The sequence below is a fragment of the Cervus elaphus genome, chromosome 5 (genome assembly GCF_910594005.1).
Source record: "Cervus elaphus chromosome 5, mCerEla1.1, whole genome shotgun sequence".
NCBI classification, from domain to species: Eukaryota; Metazoa; Chordata; class Mammalia; order Artiodactyla; family Cervidae; genus Cervus; species Cervus elaphus.
Window position 1 is genome coordinate 64,992,900 of NC_057819.1, and position 21,350 is coordinate 65,014,249.

General features: G+C 42.1%; 1 long non-coding RNA gene across 2 annotated transcripts in view; it reads right to left on the bottom strand.

The window, feature by feature from the left end:
- LOC122694209 overlaps nucleotides 1-21,350 on the bottom strand; it is an 85,276-nt gene that overhangs the window by 61,895 nt on the left and 2,031 nt on the right. The window contains exons 2-4 of one of the 2 annotated variants that reach the window (XR_006341136.1): nucleotides 13,909-13,953; nucleotides 13,707-13,812; nucleotides 12,853-13,161 (exon numbers count right to left, since the gene is read on the bottom strand). This is a non-coding gene — a long non-coding RNA (uncharacterized LOC122694209). The remainder of the gene's footprint in view (nucleotides 1-12,852; nucleotides 13,162-13,706; nucleotides 13,813-13,908; nucleotides 13,954-21,350) is intronic. The other variant, XR_006341135.1, reaches the window with a different exon arrangement.

Consider the following 21,350-nt stretch of genomic DNA (forward strand, 5'->3'; position numbering starts at 1 on the left):
CTCTGCCACGAGAGAAGCCACCCAACGAGAGGCTCCCGAGGCTTCTGCATTGCAGGCAGATTCTTTACTGCCGAGCCACTGGGGAAGCCCCACATAAGAAACCTATAGCATCAGGTTTCTGGGATTTAGCTAAGTCAGTCCCAATACCCTTTTTAAAATACATTGAAAATTTCTATAATCTCTTATGCATAATGAAATAATTTTTAAAACTTGGAAAATAAATAAATAAGAGGTTATAGCCAAAATTTTATTTTAAAAAACAAATGACATTCTCTTTTTCTATATAAAATTTTTAATCATATGATTTAAAACTTCTTCTCTTTTAAATATTAGAAAGAGGATGAATAGCAAGGGCATATAGGACATTTGTTTTCAGTAAAGAGAGCTGGATATTTAAAACCATGCTAAGAGGAGAAATATGTTTTTATAAATCTCAAATTGAATTATTGGCTTGTGTACCAGTCACTTATCACAAAATGCTTAGCACAGCTTTACTCCCCGAAAGTGCTATTGGGCAAAAATGAAAGAGTGCCTTTCACACTTTCTCCATAATGAGTATCAAAGAGTAAATCCTCTGTATTTTTTTTTCACTCAGCAGAGGAGAGCAGAGCGTAGAGGCGGCCTTGCTCTTCCCGTAACTATTTGTGGGAATATCTGGCTTGTGTCTCCTATCACTCACTAACTTAAGACCTTGTTCAGGTTACTTAACTTTTGTAAACCCTCAGTTTCACCATATGAAAAATGGGAATAATGGTGGTGATGATAGTGAGAATTAAATATTCTTTACCTAATCCGTGGGCTTCCCTGCTGGTTTACTGGTAAAGAATTCATCTGCCAATGCAGGATCTCTGGGTTGGAAAGATTCCCTGGAGAAGGAAGTGACAACCCACTCCAGGATTCTTGCCTGGGAAATCCCATGGCCAGAGAAGCCTAATGGGCTAGTCCATGGGGTCACAAGAGTCAGGTATAACTTAGCAACTAAACAACAACAACGCTATCTAATCTGTAAGAGTGCAATAAATGTTAGGTGTTACCACCATCATCAGAATCACTCCTTCCTTCTTCCTCTGCTTCCCTATTTTTAAATTTTTTATTGTAAAATCAAACATACAGAAAACCCTTAAATAAATGCAGAGTTGTAATGAGTCATCTCATAAGGTGAACCCCATGTGACCAAAAGCACTGACCTCCCAGACCCCTCTCTGTGGCCCTGTGCCAACCTCATTTGTCTCCCTTCCCTGGAAAGTAACCACCATGCTGACTTTTATTATAATCACTTCCTTGTTTCTTCATGGTTTCATCACCAAATCCTCATACTTAGACACACTGTGCCTCCGTCTACGCCCCTATGCCTCTATGTCTTCCTCCTTATTTTTCCACTTTATATCTTTTGAGTTTAATCTCCAGGCTCCCCTCTGTTCCTTTTGTTACTGACCAGGGTTCTTGGTCTCCTTAATCAATAGAAATTGATCAGAGGGTGGACAGGAAATTCAGGCCAGTCTTTATTGGTGTGCCTGCTGCAGCAGATAGGGAATAAAAGCAAGCAACAGGTTCCCTAGCTCACTTGCTTCCCCGGGGAGTCGAGGTGGTACCTGATATGGTGTGAGGGTGGGCGTGGGTCCAGGGGTCAGACTGGAGAGGGGGCTTAGGGAGTGTGCCCACTGCTTCAGTGCGTTCAGGGAGCCTGCATGATACCCTGCTTTTGTTCCCATGGCAGCTGGTTGTTCCCGTCTTTTGGTATCTTGTCGTCCCACCTCTGCACACATGCGGCTTTTTCTAGTCCCTTATAGTTTCTCTGTATTTCGTTGCTCAAGGAGAGGTTTTGTCCAGGTTTAAGCACGGCAGCAAAGGGTCCCAGGTCCCAGGCTGTCTCACTTTCTTTCCTTTTCAATCCATCTGTTAATGAACCTGGGGTGTTTGGCCTACAGAGCCCCTCAGAGTCTGTATTTCTCTAACTGTGGATTCATGGGACAATGCAGTATCTCCCCTGCCTCTGACGTCTTGCACACTGGCTGGACCAGATGGTGTTCACTCCCTTCTGCAGGACCCCAGGTGGCGGTGAGTTCTTTCTTCACAGGCTGGTTGTCCCTCTTTTTATGGGGTAACTTGCTGTTGCCACTCAACATCTAGCTCCATTAATTCGCTGGGATCTGCAGATTGGTGATATTCTAATTTCATCATTTATTTTTCATTTATTAGTTGGATATTTCTGTAAAGGGTGGCTCCCCTTTATATTATGTTTGCTTCCTCGGTGGCACTGTTCAAATAGCAAAAACTAAGTTTTCTTTGCTTTAATCATCAGTTTTTGAGAAAATGAATTTGTTCCTGTGATGAATGGTTTTAAAACATGCTTGTGAATTCTCTGGCACTTCCAAGTTTAAGAGGTAGGATCTGTGTCCCCTCCCATTGAATCTGGGAGGACATGTGACCACTTGAAACAACAGAGTATGGAAATGTCACGGTGTGACTTCCATGGCTGAGTCATAAAAGATCAGGCAGTTTCTGCCTTGTTTCTTAGAAGGCATGCTCTCGGGGCCCTGAGCTGCCTTATACCAAATGCAGCCACTCTGAGATGACCCCAGCTAAGCACAGGCTTGGATTCAGTTTAACCCAGGCCCAGACATACAAGCAAAGTAGCCTCCAGATAATTTCAGCCCCAGCCATTTCGTTTTTCGCAGATGACATCCCAAGCTTCATGCAACTGTACCCCCAGGCCCTGTTAAAAGGGGACTGAAGGATAGACTACGCAAACACAACAAAATCATTGTTTACTTTACTAAGTCTTAGGGGAGTTTGTTATACACAATGGTTAATCAGAACAGTTCCTTATCACCCTCTGAAGGTGGCCAGTGAGAAATTTTTGATGTCCTTATGAACCCATGGGTTTAGAAATATTTCATAATTTTAGTTGATAGCATTTATTATGTCTTTTTAATTATTTTTTATTCTTATTTTATTTTTGTGCGTTAGTTGCTTAATCGTGTCTGACTCTGCGACCACATGCACTGCAGCCCACCAGATTCCTCTGTCCATGGAATTCTCTAGGCAAGAATACTGGAGTGGGTTGCCAGGCCCTCCTCCAGGGGATCTTCCCAACCCAGGGATCAAACCCGCCTCTCTTATGTCTCCTGCATTGGCAGGCAGGCTCTTTACCAGTAGTACCACCTAGGAAGCCCTCATTTTATTTTTATGCATCTATTGTTTGGTCAAAGGTGCCTCTTCAGTTTGGTTTCTGAGTCCTCTTGACATGGCTCTAGTGGTCTTTGATAGTTTACTCATATTCCATATGACAAAAGAGTCCAAACTAATACTATACCATGATTCAAACATTTTCCCAGGAAACTTTGATTTCCTTTAGTTGGGAAACAGTATTTCAAGCCACAGTCTGGGTACTGGAAATGCTTATTGCAGTTGGATTGGTTGATTGTTTATAGATTTCTTTCGATAGATACATTGTTATTGTTGCTCAGTGGCTCAAATCCCTTCCGATTCTTTGCAATCCCACAGACTGCAGCATGCCTAGCTTCCCTGTCCTTCACCATCTCCCGGAGTTTGGAGATAGACAGATACATCCATGCATGCATGCTAAGTCGCTTCTGTTGTGTCCGACTCTTTGTGACACTATGTATGAACCATAGCCTGCCAGGCTCCTCTGTCCATGGGGATTCTCCAGGCAAGAATATTGGAGTGGGTTGCTGTGCCCTCCTCCAGGAAATAGATAGATATATACATACAATACATACATGGATACATAGATTGATAGAGATAAAACATCTCATAAATTCATACTATTTCCAGTTCAATTCAAGACTTTAGGGTTTTCACATCATCTCTTACCTGTTATAATTCGATATCCTTAAACACAACAAAAGAAGAGAAGCAAAAAGCAAAAGAGAAAAGGAAAGATATACCCATTTGAATGCAGAGTTCCAAAGAATAGCAAGGAGAGATAAGAAAGTCTTCCTCAGTGATCAGTGCAAAGAAATAGAGGAAAACAATAGAATGGGAAAGACTAGAGATCTCTTCAAGAAAATCAGAGATACCAAGGGAACATTTCATGCAAAGATGGGCTCAGTAAAGGACAGAAATGGTAGGGTCATAACAAGAGCAGAAGATATTTAGAGGTGGCAAGAATACACAGAACTATACAAAAAAGATCTTCATGACCCAGATAACCATGGTGGTCTGATCACTCACCAAGAGCCAGACATCCTGGAATGTGAAGTCAAGTGGGCCTTAGGAAACATCACTATGAACAAAGCTAGTGGAGGCGATAGAATTCCAGTTGAGCTGTTTCAAATCCTAAAAGGTGATGCTGTGAAAGTGCTGCACTTAATATGCCAGCAAATTTGGAAAACTCAGCAGTGGCCACAGGACTGGAAAAGGTCAGTTTTCATTCCAATCCCAAAGAAAGGCAATGCCAAAGAATGTTCAAACTACCACACAATTGCACTTATCTCACACACTAGCCAAGTAATGCTCAAAATTCTCCAAGCCAGGCTTCAACAGTACGTGAACTGAGAACTTCCAGATGTTCAAGCTGGTTTTAGAAAAGACAGAGGAACCAGAAATCAAATTGCCAACATCCGCTGGATCATCGAAAAAGCAAGAGAATTCCAGAAAAACATCTATTTCTGCTTTATTGACTATGCTAAAGCCTTTGACTGTGTGGATCACAATAAACTGTGGAAAATTCTGAAAGACATGGGAATACCAGACCACCTGACCTGCCTCTTGAGAAACCTATATGCAGGTCAGGAAGCAAGAGTTAGAACTGGACATGAAACAACAGACTGGTTCCAAATAGGAAAAGGAGTACATCAAGGCCATATATTGTCACCCTGCTTATACAGAGTACATCATGAGAAACACTGGGCTGGATGAAGCACAAGCTGGAATCAAGTTTGCTGGGAGAAATATCAGTAACCTCAGATATGCAGATGACACCACCCTTATGGCAGAAAATGAAGAACTAAAAAGCCTCTTGATGAAAGTGAAAGAGGACAGTGAAAAAGTTGGCTTAATGCTCAACATTCAGAAAACAAAGATCATGGCATCTGGTCCCATTACTTCATGGGAAATAGATGGGGAAACAGTGGAAACAGTGACAGACTTTGTTTTTCTGGGTTCCAAAAATCACTGCAGATTGTGACTGTAGCCATGAAATTAAAAGACGCTTACTCTTTGGAAGAAAATTTATGACCAACCTAGACAGCATATTAAAAAGTTGAGATATTACTTGGCCAACAAAGGTCCATCTAGTTAAGGCTATGGTTTTTCCAGTAGTCATGTATGGATGTGAGAGTTGGACTGTAAAGAAAGCCGAGCACTGAAGAATTGATGCTTTTGAACTGTGGTGTTGGAGAAGACTCTTGAGAGTCCCTTGGACTGCAAGGAGATCCAACCAGTCCATCCTAAAGGAAATCAGTCTTGCTTAGTCATTGGAAGGACTGATGTTGAAGCTGAAACTCCAATACTTTGGCCACCTGATGTGAAAAGCTGACTCATTTGAAAAGACCCTGATGCTGGGAAACATGGAAGGCAGGAGGAGAAGGGGACAACAAAGGATGAGATGGTTGGATGGCATCACTGACTCAATGGGCATGAGTTTGAGTAAACTCCAAGAGTTGCTGATGGACAGGGAGGCCTGGCGTGCTGCAGTCCTTGGGGTCGCAAAGAGTCGGACACAACTGAGTGACTAAACTGAACTGAAGCACAACAATCCTGGTTTTCAGGGGATGATAGAATTAGTATCCCATAATATTCATTTGCTTTAGGCCACATTAGATGTACAACATTCCAAGATTACAACATCTTGGAAACATTATTACCATCACCAATAAAATTATTGAGAATAGTCTAAAATTTTACATACTCTCTATTCTCCTCTATTATTTTTATACTTGTTCTATATTTGGATTGTTTACACTTTCAGCCATGACATACTTTATACTCTTCTTTTTAAACCCTCTCTAAGTTTTAGTTCTATATGTTTAATCTTTTCCCATCAGTCCATATATCAATGTATCTCTAATCATTCTGGATTTTTGAAAGTCTTTCTCTAATCAGTTCCTCAGGAAAAGCTCATGGGAACAATATTCTCTGATGCTGATAACAGCCTGTACCTTTTTCCTGAAAGTCAGTTTTGCTGGATATAAAATCTTTGGGCATATTTTCTTTCCCTGAGTATCTTAAATATATTATTCCATTTTCTTCCAATGAAAATCTAATTCTTTTCTCTTATAAGCCACTCGTTAGTTTTGCATGGACAAAAAAAAGGATATCTTTCTTTTCTTTCTTTTTTTGTAAGTCCAGTAATTTTACTAAAATAGATGTTGGTTTCAGTTGTTCTATCAATATTCAAGATATGTCCTATGCTCTTTCAATATATAATTTCAAATCATTTTTATTTCCGGAAAGTTTTATTGAATTATAATTTTCAGTATTTGTTCTCTTCCCTTGGTATTTTTTCTTTAGAAACTTCTGTCCTCTATACATTGGATATTCTTTATTTGCATTATTTGTCACATTCTCTTGAATATTTTGAATGTTTCATTTTTCTTTGATTTTTAAAAATTTCTTCCTTTTCATCATCTATATCTCATAAAGAATTATCTATTGATTTTATTCAATCTGTTGTTCTTGTAGCTTATTCCTCACTTCTGAAATGATATTTTTCTTTTATTTCTAACTCTTTCTAAATTCTATCACCTCATTTCTGAGTTTGTCGAATTCTGATTCATATTGTTCTTTTATGTCTTTTATAATTTTCTTCCCTTAAGTTCTATGTGAAATAAAATTTTCATACCATATAATCCATTTATCTAAAGTGTACAATTTATTGGCTTTACTATATTCACAGAAATGTGCAACCATCACAATTTAGAACACTTGATTATTCCAGAAAGAAACTTTATACCCATTATCAATCACTCCCCATTTCCCTCCAGCTCCTGAGGCAACAACTACTCTACTTTCTGGGTTTATAGATTTGCATATTCTGGGCATTTCATACCATGGAAATCATTCACTATGTTGTCTTTAGTTCTGGCTTTATCATTTAGCATATGTTCACCCACGTTGTAGCAAGTATCAACACTTCATTTCTCTTTATGGCCAAATAATATTCCATTGTACGGATATACCACAGTTTGTTTATCCATTCATCAATTGATTATCATTTAGGTGGTTTCCACCTCTGGGCTCCTATCAACAATGCTGCTGTGAATATTCATGTTCAAGTTTTTGTGTGGACATATGTTTTCATTTCTCTTGGGTAAACACCTAAAAGTAGAAATTCTGGGTCACATGGTGACTGTATGTTTAATTTCTTGAGGAACTGCTAAACTATTTTGCAAAGTGGCTCCACCACTTGGTGGTGTCAGCAGCAGTGTATGAAGTTTCCAATTTCTCCAAATCCTTGCCAACAATTAGTATTATCTGTCTTTTTGATTATGGCCATCCCAATGACTGTGAAGTGACTTTTCATTGAGGTTTTCATTTGCATTTCCCTGATGTCTAATGATATTTTCCTGTGCTTATTGACTATTTCTGTGTTTTCTTTGGAGGAATGTCTATTCAGTGTTATTTTCTTAATGTCTTTAGCTCATTTTGAAAGAGAAAGTTATAACTGTGATCATTCCTGTGAACTTTTTTCTGGTGCCCTTTCAATGTTTGCATATTGTTATTCTGAATTTGCTCTTTGTTTTCCCCCTTAAAAACTTCATATCGAATTTGACTTTGTTTTTTTTGTTGCTCGTTTTTAGAAAAAAATTAATTTTTCTTAACTTAAGAAGGAGGTGGGTAGCTTCTCTATCGTCACAGAACTCCCTCTTGCTTTCTGAACATGTGTGTGTGTGACGTGCATTCTAAGAATTCTTGGCTCTGTTCCCTTTCATTACTCTCATCTGGACGTTCTCACTCCTTGTCTTTGTTGTCCATGGCCTAGTCTATTCTGACGGCACAGTTTCTCCCTCATGTGGAGTTCTGTGTCTAAAGGGGGCTCTGGCTGGACTGTCTGGTCATTCATGACTGAGCTTACAATGGACCTCTTAGATTCACCCACTGTCAGGCTGGATGGACCCCATCTGGTTTCATCTGCTCCTCTCTGACTGTTCCAGCATGCTATCCAGTGAACACCTGGTGCTCTTTGGAGATTCTCCTGTTCAAAGGTCTGTCAGCGTTTTACCCACTTGTAGTCTGGGGTTTGTCATAATGGTTTAAGTTCCAGTTTCACTGTAAAGGTTGTTCATGGGTTTTTGGTTTTGCTACTTACTTTCCCTTTCTGCTTTCATGTGGGAATCTGGTGTAACCTATGCTATCACCATACTGCCTTTCAGACCATTTCACTGACAATGAAGTTTAATTTGCCTTTCAGTTTGCTATTTGCTTTGACTTGATTCATCTGCATACTATGGATTCAGGTCAAGGCTGGTAATCATATTGGGGATTATTAGTTACTTCCAATGGTGTATGTTCTTCCTCACTGTGGTTAATTAGAGCTGACCGCTATGGGAGCTTGGGGTTCTTTCAAATCACATTCAGCAATCAGCCATCCTCAGTGATTCAGCAAGTCAACCTAAGGCCTCTGATCAAGAGCTGAGCTGCACCAGGTCAAGCTGTGGCTCATCTCTCCTGGTCCCTTTGCTTGTCTACTGTGCATCTTGCAGATTACATATACTGAAAACTTACTATGGGCACACTTTTGGAAATTTTCAGGATGCCCCCCTCTAATCCCACATATTAAATGTCTAGGATCCGATGAACTCTGGGCTCACAAACTTGCAGCCCGTAGAGCAAGAATAGCCCCAGTCTAATCTACTCAGATCATGCTGCACTTGTAATCACTCCCTCAACAGGCACTTATCAAGTGCCAAGTATGCACCAGGCAAACCCACCATGCTGAACGCTCAGAAAGTAAAGATAAATGGGTCCTGCTCTCTCCCCTCTAGGGACAGGAGAGAATGATATACAAATATTAATTGTGGTGTAGGGAAAAAATTGCTAGGATAGAAGCGTGAATTATATGATATGCTTGAGGGGCAGTGCAAAGAAAGAAGCCTCTCTCAGTAGGAATTCCTATGTCAGCAAATAAAACTGTATGTTTTCTATGACTTAACGTATAAAATGCACGTATTTGTCAAAGGTGAGAATGGAATGCTCAACTACGAAAACAGTTTTTACATCAGCAGAAGGATAACTGTTATTTTGTTATTACTTTTCAATAATGATGTTATTCTGTACATATGTACACAGACACACACATGCATGCATGCAGACATATGATCCCTATTTTTCTGATGTATTTGCACATAAGCAAAGCTCTTGGCACAGACAGTAGACACCATGAGGATTTGTATTCACTTTCCCTCCTCATATGTGCTAGTGTGGGATTTCAAACTGTCACCAGCATGATGATTTTCAAAAGAGAAAAGAAGTAGGAAAAAAATGACTAGGAAAATGATTGTGGCATAAATCCCAGACACATCATTTTGAGGCAGAAACTAAATCAGGGAAAAGCCAAGCAGGTGTTTCCAGAACCATAATGAGACTTTCGGCAAGTGGCAGGGGCATCTTTGCTAATTGAGAGACACCCAGGGAACAGCCCACATGGGCGGTGGGGAAGCAGCAGGCGATTCATAGGCCCTTTGCCGTGGAGGGCAGGAAGATGATAGACATAACTGCCCCAGAAATCCACCAAGGACAAAGATGAACCATACACATAGGATAGAGCATGGGATTTTAACATGGGTGGAAGTGAAGCTATGCTTCAGAGGAAGTGGGCCATTTGCCCTCTTCATGCAAACAGAGTAAGAGTGTGGGCTTTGTAAGAAAGGGAAGGACATTCGCTTAATCTTGGACTTAATCTCAGAAGACTGTCAGCCAGTGCGTGAGCAGATATATCTACCTCTGGTCCTTGTAGCATCACCAAAAGTGCCCTGAAGCCTGGCTGCTCACTCCCATTGCCTGCCCCCATTTCCAGCTGCGTCAGGACACACACTCTTACATCTGAGCAGTGCCAGGAGCTGCAGGGAACTCCCTCCCTACCTAGCTGGACTACATCTGAAAACCATAAGTGAAATTCTAGGAGCCTCCTGAGTCTGAAACTCCCCAAACCCTGCTCTCCTGGCATATGCCCCGCCCCTCCCTAAACTTCGGGATGAGGAATTGCAGATGACTCAGGATTCTCAGGCGGCTGCCAGACAGAGCATGGTGTCTACTCGGCTTCACACTTTCCAGATGACAGATGCAGAATTGCCATGTATCTAAAAAATGGAATTTTCCTCAAATTCTATTTAATATGTCTTGAAGGAACTTTTTATGTTTTGTAAAAGTGGTTTTGGGGGGGAAGTGTGTAATTGCCTCAGTTCTGTCTTGCCACAGCAAAGATTTGAAATGGCAGACCAGTGTTGCAGCTCAGAGCTTTATTCCGCAAAGGACAGTACACCCTAGAGGCGTGAGGGCAGGCCCCAGTCCATCTTGGCTTCCTCCTTTTATACATTTGTCTCCTCTCCTTCCCGCCTTGAGCCTGCCTATGCAAATTAGGCTGGCCAAGAAGGGGGCGTGTTTGTTTCACCTGAAGTTCTCACTCCAGTCCGTGGATTTTGTTTTGTTCCATTTTTGCGGGCTTTTCTCTTTCTTTGTCTTTTAGCCACCACCATTTTGGAGTCCTTTTTCCTATTCTAACTACCTAACAGATTCAACAGGAGAAAGAAGGAAGGGACGTTTTCAAAGGAGGTGGCTTTCTTCCATTACTTTATTGAATTCTTAAGAGGTGTTCCCCTCCCCAGCGTGAATTCAGTGACAGATACATGGCAAGTGCTTAACATCAGAGACCCTGAGGCTGAGTTATTAGGAAGGAGCGTCTGGGGAGTGAGGTTGGAAGAATGCTGGTGGTAGGTGGGGAGGTATGGAGGAGGGCGATGGTGAGAGCAAGCCCTCAACCCCCAGTGCCGGGCAGACAGAGCCTCCTCAGGGAGGGAGGTGTGGGTCCAGCCCTGCACTCCACATACTGGCAGCATCTCCTCTGGAACAGCCCAGGGTCCAGCTCCAGCCAAGAATATAGACAAAGCCTGGTGCTGGTTGCAAAGGAGAAAGCGCTGAACAGTCTCATCAGCATCAGCATCTTTCTCATCACCCTCAGAGCTGCTCTGCAGGCTTTATTTCATTTCCTACTCTGGTCATGTGCAGCCCTAATCTGAACACGGATGCCTGCCCCAAGCCCATGGGTTCTGGTTGGTCGGTGGCTGGCAGCTTATCTAAAAGGACAGAAGGCTTCTATGACTCAGACAGCTAAGTGCTGCTTCTTTTCAACAAAAGGATTTGGTAGCAGAAATGCTCGTTTCTCTCTTATCTTCTACAGACCGTGATATACATGCTCTTCTTTCCAAGTTCTAAGGATTACCATACTGGGACCGTTGTTGTGACAATGAAATGTTAAATGTGCCACAAAATATCTGAGATGAACTGTATGAAAAAGTGTGATAAATATCTATCTGATATTTAAAAATCTGATATTTTTATTTATCTATCTGATAAATATTTATAATATTCATAAATATAAATATTTATCTATATGATAAATAGATAAAAATATTTATCTATCTGATAAATTAAAAAATGTCTGAATGTATACAGAATGAAAAGAATATGGTCCAATCATCTTTAGTGCTGAATCTTTCTCTTATCCCTGAAAGGTTTTATCAAAATTCCTTTCATAGGTTTTTACAAGTTTCCTTGGTGCTGGCTTAGATGGTAAAGAGTCTGCCTACAATGCAGGAGACAAGAGACATCGGTTCGATCCCTGGGTCGGGAAGATCCCCTGGATGCATGGCAACCCACTCCAGTATTCTTGCCTGGAGAACCCCCATGGACAGAGGAGCCTGGAGGGCTACAGTTCACGGGGTCACAAAGAGTCGGACACAGCTAAGGCACTGACACTTTCTGCTTTGATGATAAGAAAGAGCTCTGACATTAGGTAGGGCTCTGAGCTCAAGTCTGGCTCTGCCTGTGTACTGGCTGGGATCTGGTGTGAGCTACGGGATCGTTTTGTGCCAGCCTTCCTCATGAGTGCTCTGAGCAGAGAGCTGCTGGGCTGGCTGCCCGAGACAGAGCAGGGGAAGAAGGCGAGCTGGGTGCCCGGTTCAGGGGAACCCTCAGGAGATGTTAGCTGTGACTATCAGGCTTGACAACTGCTCACTCTGGGAACACATCTGTAACACAGAATCGTATCTGTAGCATGTGAGTACTCTGGCCTCTTTTGAGTCAATTTCTGAATTTTACAAACCAATGAATGCAGAGTTTAGGAGACATGAGCAGGGATCTTTCTTACACTCGACGAATTAAAGGAAGAAACCAGATGCTATAAAACAAAGGCAGCCTGTGTTTCACCCTGAGGGTTGTTTCCTATCGCGGACTGCTAGAACATAGGAAATTCTTTGCCTCCAGCATCTGTAGGAAAGTCATTTGTGCCGCGTCTGCCCCTGCGGTGCCGTTCTGCCAGGAGCTCAGCACACGCACTGTGCATCCACAGGCCGGCACGGATGAGCCTTGACGAGGGTCATGTCTAAAATCACAGGCCTGGGCAACAAGGCTTTCCTAGGAGGCACACAGCAGAGCCAACGCTAATGAACTCCGTCTGCACCCACCCCCTCGGGAGTGGGGGTGGTGGTGATGGGTTAGTGGGAGGCAGGGGACATGTGGAGGAGGCCACAGTTAAAAGCCCAGGCTCCAGACTCCTTGGGTATGACCATAAAATCACAGGGCTCAACAGAAGTCAGCGAAGAGATTGATAAACACATCGGTAATCAGCTTTTTAAAATGATGATAAAACACGCATAATGAATAACTTACCATTTATTTAGCCATTTTTCACTGTGCAGGCCCACATACAGTCACATTGTTGTGCAATCCATCTCCAGAAAGGCACATTTTTGTTGAGGCTGTTGAAGACAGGGAATCGAGGATGAAGTTTTATTAAACAAAATGTTGTAAATTCACGTAACGCCAACCAGGAGAAACTGAGGTCCAACAGGAACTGGAGGGAGGTCCTGCTGAGTGGGAAGCAAGCCGCCAGCTGAGCTCCAAGAAACAGACCTCTGCTGGTCCTCTGCAGCAGGCACTCCTCACCAGGTAGCTCCTGCTGACTTTGTTCCGTTAGGGCTGTGGTCAATTTGGACAGAATGGAGGAAAAATGAGTTTGCTTCTGCTTCTGACACTTTGTTACATCCTGCGTCCCTCAGCCCCTCCCTTCTTGCTCCTGACTCTAGGATGCGGTCCCCTCGGCCAGTCCTGCTCCAGAGTGCATCCGGGAAGCCTCTGGGACCCACGGCCCTCCCCATTCTCACAGCGCCCTCCCAGCCATCCCTGGGCACAGCCCTGGCTCATCCCTGGGTGGCAGAGGTCAAGACATCTGTTTCCCCCTCCATAAAGTGGGAATAGGGCCTGCCTCCCAGAGTGCAGGAGGCTGAAATACAAGGCCTGCACCCAGTGCCTGGGCTAGGTGCTCCAGACACGCCCCCTCACCCGGTTGACCCATCAGCTATGCTGTGACAGGCTGCCATGCACATTTTTTCTTTTTCTTTCTTCTTTCTATTAAAAAAATTACTGACTCAGTGCATTGGGCCAATGCTATGCACTCTTTGAGCTACAACAGTGAGAAAAGGAACATAGAAAAAAAAGGAACAAGTACACAAAGAAATACCCACAGAGCGGTGCACACAGTAGGTCTGCAGTTGCACATTGAGCCTCCAGTCTCAGCTCTGAGCGACAAACAGTGGCGAGGTGACGAGCTTCCCTAGAGGGCACGGGTGCCTTCAGCATGAGAGGGAGATTGTAGGTGAAGAGTATGCAGGATGTAGGCAGATGGGATGGGACAGCAAAGTGTGGTCTTCAGAAAGCAAAGCTTACCCACTTCTGCATGGTGTTCGCTCCTCTCCTCCTCTGCGTCTGGCCCTGAGAGAGGATCAGCAAAAGAGTGGGGTTCACTCACAGACAGCAGAGCGCGTCAGTGATCTCAGGCTGTGGCAGGGAAAGCCGATAGGGACTGTTATTTGGTTGAAGTGTTGGAATGACCTGAACGAGGGTCGGCTTGAGAAGAATCTGGAGTACTGGGTAAGGACAGGGACAGCATCTGGGCCCCAGCTCGATCACACACATGCTACGTGATCTCTTACTCAGCCACTGTGAACCTCAGTCTCTTCATCTGTAAAATGGAGTTGAACTTCATAGGGTTACTTGAGAATCAAATGAGATGAAGCATATGACAGCGTCTGACATACAGTCAGTGCTTGATAAATCTCAACTATAGTCGTTTAAGAAGCATAAGAGAGAAAACACGAACTATTTGTTCAGTAAATGGTGATCAATAAATGTAATTTTCCTCATGTTCAAATCACTCATGAAAGTTTTAAAATAAAGACAGCAAATCAGACCCTGAGGATCTGTTTTTGATCACAAGTACCATATATTTTTCACGCTACTGATGTTCTTCAGAATTAGTTTACATTTTGAGGGTCCAATCTTCTCAAGTAGTTCAGAAAAAGCAGTAAAATATGCCTCTTTTCCTTTGTATCACCAGTTTTTTCCTTGGCCTTTTCTAAGCTTTTGAATTGAGAATTCGCACATACAGTCTATACTGCATCACAGCAGAAAAGCCTTACAAAGATCAGGAATTACTGAGTGTCAGGGCATTGGGCAGCAGTCAACCTGGTGTCTGCATATTTGAATTCTGAAAGTTTGAAAAACAGTTGCAAAACTTCTGTGAGAGATCTATGAAAAATTTAGGCAAAATAGAACTTTTAAGAAAAGTCGAAACGATATTCTAGTTTTAATCTGAGTATTTTTAAACTGTCACATTTTTAAAGCTATAAATGACAGAAAACTGAAATCAGGTTGCTTTCTAAGATAAAGGGAGTTTACTGATTCAGTAGTAACTGGAAATCTAGAGATACTGATTTCAGGTGAGGTTTGATCCAGCAGCTCAAAAGATGCCACCTAAGGCCAGGTTTCTCTCCTCCCCATTCTGCCTTCTATGGTGTTGGCGTTATCCTCAGGCTCCATGAGGTGGCCCCAAAGGCAGCTCCAAGGTCTCCCTTAATGGAAAATAGCTACAGCAGCTCCAAAAGTCACATTCTCATACCATACTATCCACAGTAAAAGAGATAGTCTCTTCTCCCAGAACTGCTACAAGAAAAAGGCTTATTTTTCCCCCAAAGCCTCAGCCAATTATCTTCTCCTGGCTCATTGGCTCTGATTAGCTTAGAACCAATCCAGGTGACTTGGGGGCATGCGTGGTATGCCCCCAAGTCACAGTTTAAGATTATAGGGCCCGCTTCTGGAATTTAGTTTCAATCCCACCCAAGTCAAGTTTTCTCTGGAAATTCAAGGATCTATTGCCAAGCTGGGGGAATAAATGCTGGGGAGCAAATAACCAGTGTGCACTACACTGCATTTTTAAGAGGGAGCACTGGATTCACACAATTTGTGGTTACGGATTTGTATACTCAAGTCAAAGGCAAGGGACTTCTCTGGTGGTTCAGTGGTTAAGATGCCATGCTTTCCATGCAGGAGACATGAGTTCAATTCCTGATTGGGGAACTAAGATCCCACATGCCCGGTGACAAAAATAATAATAATAAATTAAAAAATTAATACAAGGGCAAGGGAAATGTCTGTTTCTCGGCTGACTTGCCCTTCTGATAGAATACAATAACCAGGAAGGCTTTTAGTGCTTGGCAGTTTTGTACCTTGGTTCTGTCCTGGAAGGGAGGAGGTAAGTGTGACATTTACAAATAAGTAACCAGAGGCCAAGGTCAAATGAATGGAAGGCCTAATGAGTTCCCTAAACAAAGAAATCTGTCTGATGCCTTCCTGACCCTGCTCCCCTCTGAGGGTGCTGTTGGCTCTAGCCCAAACGGCTCTGCATTCTTTGGCTTCTGTTGACGTTAATGAGATCACCTGATCTCAAATGACATTGTCCTTTGTCTAATGCTAATAGATATATATTTTTAACGTTTACATGAATCGTGTGTACTTTAAAAGGAAAACAGAGTTTAAATCTTGGCGTGAAAGAGGGTGCTTAGCCTGCGGTGACCAAAGAGAACTGGAAATGGCAGGAAGTGGAAGCAGGGGTTGGGGGCGGGGGTGCTCACCCAGGCGGAGCATTTCAGGGCTCCGCCCTCAGCTGCCTGCTTCCCCCTCCTCAGCCCATGTGGTGACACTCCCAATGCACCCTGGGCTTCCAGCCCGGAAAAAAGGAGCCGGGATAAGTGGTTTCTATGACGTAATGGGGCTAAATGAGTGGTTTCTAACTCCCAACTTTCAATTACAGTTTAGACATGGTTTTAGTAATAGAATTGAAGGTAATTAGAGATCAACTGGAATAAAGATATGGAATCAGATTTTCCAGTGTTCCAAATTGCTCAGTAAAAGGGGCTATTTATATATCCAACAAATATTTTTGTTATCCAACAAATACTTATCCAAGGCCCACTCTGGGCCGGTCTGGGGGTACAGTGGTGAACACAGACTTGACCCAGTCCACATGGGGTTTATGGTCTAGCCCAGAAGCTGTAAGCAATAGCCAAGTGATCATGCAATTCCACTGACAGTAAGGATTTTCAGTGGAATTGCACATTTAGGCACAGTCAAGAAAGTCTTGGATGAATTTTATGGATTAAATGATTAGAAAAATTCTCAATATAGAACACTTTTAAATGCTGAATAAAATGTCAAAAAACCATAATCTTTTTCATCAGTTCTGTTCAGGTATTATTTACATATAGTGAAATTCAGTGATTTTAATTGAACAATTCAATGAATATTGACAAATGTATAGAGTCATGTAAGCAGCACCACAACCATGATATAGTACATTTCCATCAACCCACAAAATCCCTGTGCCCCTCTATAGTCAATTTTCCCCTCCCCCAAGATCCCTGGCAACCGTTGATCCTATTACTATAGTTTTGCTTATTCTAGAACTTCATATAAATGAAGTCATACAGTATGTAGTTTCTTGTGTTTGTAAGAGGAGGTCATCCAGAGGACCTGGGCAGCTGAAGGTCCCTACCCGCTCCCCTGCACTTGGAATGTGAGCTGCCTGCCTTCCCCATTCTAGAAGCTGCCCAAGGATGCAAGCCTAGAGATAGTGGTGTGCTGCTGAGCCCACTGAGACAGTGTACATGACTAAACCAAGCTAAGGCCTCTCTACATAAATTGTGAAGAATCTGGCAGACAGGTGTGAAGATGCCCCAGACAAGCCTTGTACGTTTCCTTGGTGATTAAACCTGCCATCTACCCATCTGAAGAGGTCTGCCTCTTTCTTCAGTCTGTCCCTGCCCTCTGTGCATAGGAGCCAGTTTCAGATTTCAGAATAAGACAGATCAACAGTATTTGAATTCTTCCTCTCAATGCCACACTTGGGAGATTTCTCCATGCTGTTGTGCATGTCAGGAGTCTGCTCCTTTCTACTAATGAGCAAGCAGTGTTCCACTGAACGGATATACCACAAACTATTTTACTAATTTAACTGTTGATTGATATTTGAGTTCTTTCTAGTTTTTGGATGTTATGAATAAGTGAATATAAATATTCACCTATAAGTCTTTGAGTAGACATATATTTTCACTTTTCTTGGGTAAATATTTAGGAATGGAATGGTTGGCTCATATGACATCACAAACAGAATTCTAAGGAAGACTCCCAGTGACCTCATCCTTGCTTAATTCCCTCCCCTTTAAGTGTTAGTGGGACCTGTGAATATGATGAGCTATTGCCTCCATGATTATGTTCTCTTACATGGCAAAGGGAGATTATCCAGGTGGGTCTAATCTAATCATGTGAGCCTTTTTAAAAGTTTTAGACAAAAAAGAAAATCAGAGAGATGTAAGCACAAGGGAGATTCAATGTGTCCTCACTGACTTAAAGATTGAAGGAATACGGACAGCCTCAGGGAGCCGAGAGAAGCCGTCAGCTGATAGCCAGCAGAGAAGTGGGGACCTCTGAGCTTGCAAGCAGAGTTCATCCTAGAACCTCCAGAAGAGGACCCATTCTGGCTAATATCTGACTTCAGTCTTGTGATACCATGACCAGACAATTCAGTCATACCGTCCCAGACTTCTGATCTTTACAACTAATGAGCTAATAAGAAATGTAGTTTTAAAGTCCTATATTTGTGGTTTTGTTACAGCAATAAAAAGCTAGTACATAAAAAAAAAAGCTAGTACGTACAGTATGTCATGCTTAACTTCTTAAGAAACTGCTAAATTGATTCCTAAAGTACCTACACCATTTTATGCACCCACCAGCAACGTCTGAGAGCTCCAGTAGCCCCACATTCTTGACAATACTTGATATTGTCAGTCTTTCAGCTCTTCTTGTGTAGTGCTGTGTAGTGCTATTTCACTGTGGTATTTCAAAATTTGCATTTCCCTGAAGAACTAATGATGTTCACATCTTTTCAAGTTCTTAATGGTTATCTATATATCTTTTTCAGTGGGATGTCTGTCTAAATTTTTTCCTCATTTTAAAAAACTGAAAAAATTTGTCTTACTCTTTCAAAGTACTACAAGACTGGTGGTAAAGGGAAGGGAAGAGAAGGCAGAACTATGAAAAAGCTTGATCGTCACGAGGAAAGTGTAGGGAAAGCAGGCCTTCACTGAGAGAAGGAAAGGGGGTGCCTGCCAACCTCAGAGTCGCAGTTTGAATGACCGCATCCAGGAGGTAGGAGATAAAAAGCATTGGGCTTAAGCAGGGTGGGAGGCCAGAATTCCTGAAAGATAACCCAGTGGTAATACAACTTATCTGCTTAAGGAGATGTTACCTACCTCAGCCTTGGCACTGGAAGAAAACTCTGCCCAAAATACTTCTAATCTCAGGCTTATACTCAAAAGTCTTTGAGCTGAAATTTACATCTCCTACATGGACTTGAAAACTTTAAACAGAAGATTTATTTTGAAGATGTCCCAAGTTGAAAGTCAGAGAAGGCACTGGCACACCATTCCAGGACTCTTGCCTGGAAAATCCCATGGATGGAGGAGCCTAGTGGGCTGCAGTCCATGGGGTCGCTAAGAGTCAGATACAACTGAACAACTTCACTTTCACTTTTCACTTTCATGCATTGGAGAAGGAAATGGCAACCCACCCCAGTGTTCTTGCCTGGAGAATCCCAGGGACGGGGGAGCCTGGTGGGCTGCCGTCTATGGGATCGCACAGAGTCGGACACGACTGAAGCGCCGCAGCAAGCAGCAAGCTGAAAGTGCTCCTACCTCCCCAGCCCACCTACCTCCCATCCACCCAGCCCACCTAACACAGGACTCAAAGGGACCCCACTGATAAAGGTCCAAGGTATATGAATTCACAATAAATAAAAATCACTAATAAATAAGGAGATAAGAGTCATAAGAGATAAACTGCTGTGTCAAACCTATAAAGACTAGCAATTCTGGATGATTGGGCATAGACTATTAAATAAGTCTGTTTAATATTTTAAATATTAGATAAGATAATGAAATAAAAGCATAACAAAGAATGAAACATTCCAAATTGACAGATAACCTATTAATAGAAAAAAGTGAAAATTACGTGACTGCTGATTCCTCAATAGCAACAGTGAAGCCAGGAGACAGTGGAATATCTTCAAAGTGCTGATTGAAAATAGCCATGAACCTAAAATTATATGTCAAATGAAACCATATTTGAAGGACAAAATCAAAAGAAAGACATTATCAAGCCAACCTGGGAGATTTCTGTAACAAAATCCATCACTATGAATGTTCTTAGGGATGTACTTTAAGAGAAAGAAGAATGATCCCAGAAGGGAGTTCTGAGAGGCAAAAAGGAATGATGAGACTATAGGTAAAGACTATGGGAAAATATGGGGCTTCCCTGATAGCTCAGCTGGTAAATAATCTGCCTGCAATGCAGGAGACCCCAGTTCGATTCCTGGGTTGGGAAGATCCCTTGACAAAGGGAAAGACGACCCACTCCAGTATTCTGGCCTGGAGAATTCCATGGACTGTATCCCATGGGGTCACAAAGAGTCGGACATGACTGAGCAACTTTCACTTTTCATGGACAAATATACAAACAATATTGCACATATAAAATAACAATGTCTGATTGAAGTGTCAAAAATATCCAATATAGAATTAAAATCATGGGTAAAAAATAACCTAAAAATTGGGATTCATGTATTTGCTGTAATGGACATACTCTTCTACATGCCAGGCCCTGTGCTATGTATTCCTTAAGTCTTACATCACTTAATCCTCCCAACCACCTTACAAGGAAGGTGGTGTTATTAGCCTGTTGAGAAAACACACATAGCCAGGAAGTATCAGCTGGGACTTAAGCCAAGTCTATTTGATTCTGAGCCTCTTCTCTCAAGCAGTCTACCACCCTGCTTTTACTGGTAATATTTGTTGTGAAAAATATAGGCAAGTGTAAAGAAAATACAGACATGTGACGTAGGCAAGTGTAAAGCCAAGAACTCCCCTGCATCATCACTGTCATATGTATAAATACACACATGCATAACTTTGAAAAAATTGGGATAACTATCTACTGTTTTGCATTACAGTTAATATCACTAAGTAATATAATATTTTAAATATAATCATCTTGCTCTTTATTTTTGGAGCAAATTTTTTAATGGTTCATTGTATAGTGTTTTTTTAACCTCTTTATTGTTCAGTTGCTTATTTGTGTCTGACTCTTTAAGACCCCATGGACTGCAGCATGCCAGGCTTCCCTGTCCTTCACCATCTCCCAGAGTTTGTTCAGACTCATGCCCATTGAGTCGATGATGTCACCAACTATCTCATCCTTTGTCACCTGCTTCTCTTCCTGCCCTCAATCTTGCCCAGTATCAGGGTTTTTTCCAATGAGTCAGCTCTTCACATCAGGTGGAGCTTCAGCTTCAGAATCAGGCCTTCCAATGAATATTCAGGGTTGATTTCCTTTAGGATTGACTGGTTTGATCTCCTTTCAGTCTAAGGGACTCTCAAGAGTCATCTGCAGTGCCACAATTTGAAGACATCAATTTTCTGGAGTTCAGCTTTCTTTATGGTTCAACTCTCACATCCAAACATGACTACTGGAAAAACCATAGCTTTGACTAGACGGACCTATGTCAGCAAAGTGATGTCTATGCTTCTTAATACACTTTCTAGGTTTGTCATAGCTTTTCTTCCAAGGAGCAAGCGTCTTTTAATTTCACGGCTGCAGTCACCATCTGCAGTGATTTTGGAGCCCAAGAAAATAAAGTCTGTCACTGTTTCCATTTTTTCCTCATTTTTGCCATGAAGTGATGGTACCAGATGCCATGATCTTAGCTTTTTGAATGTTAA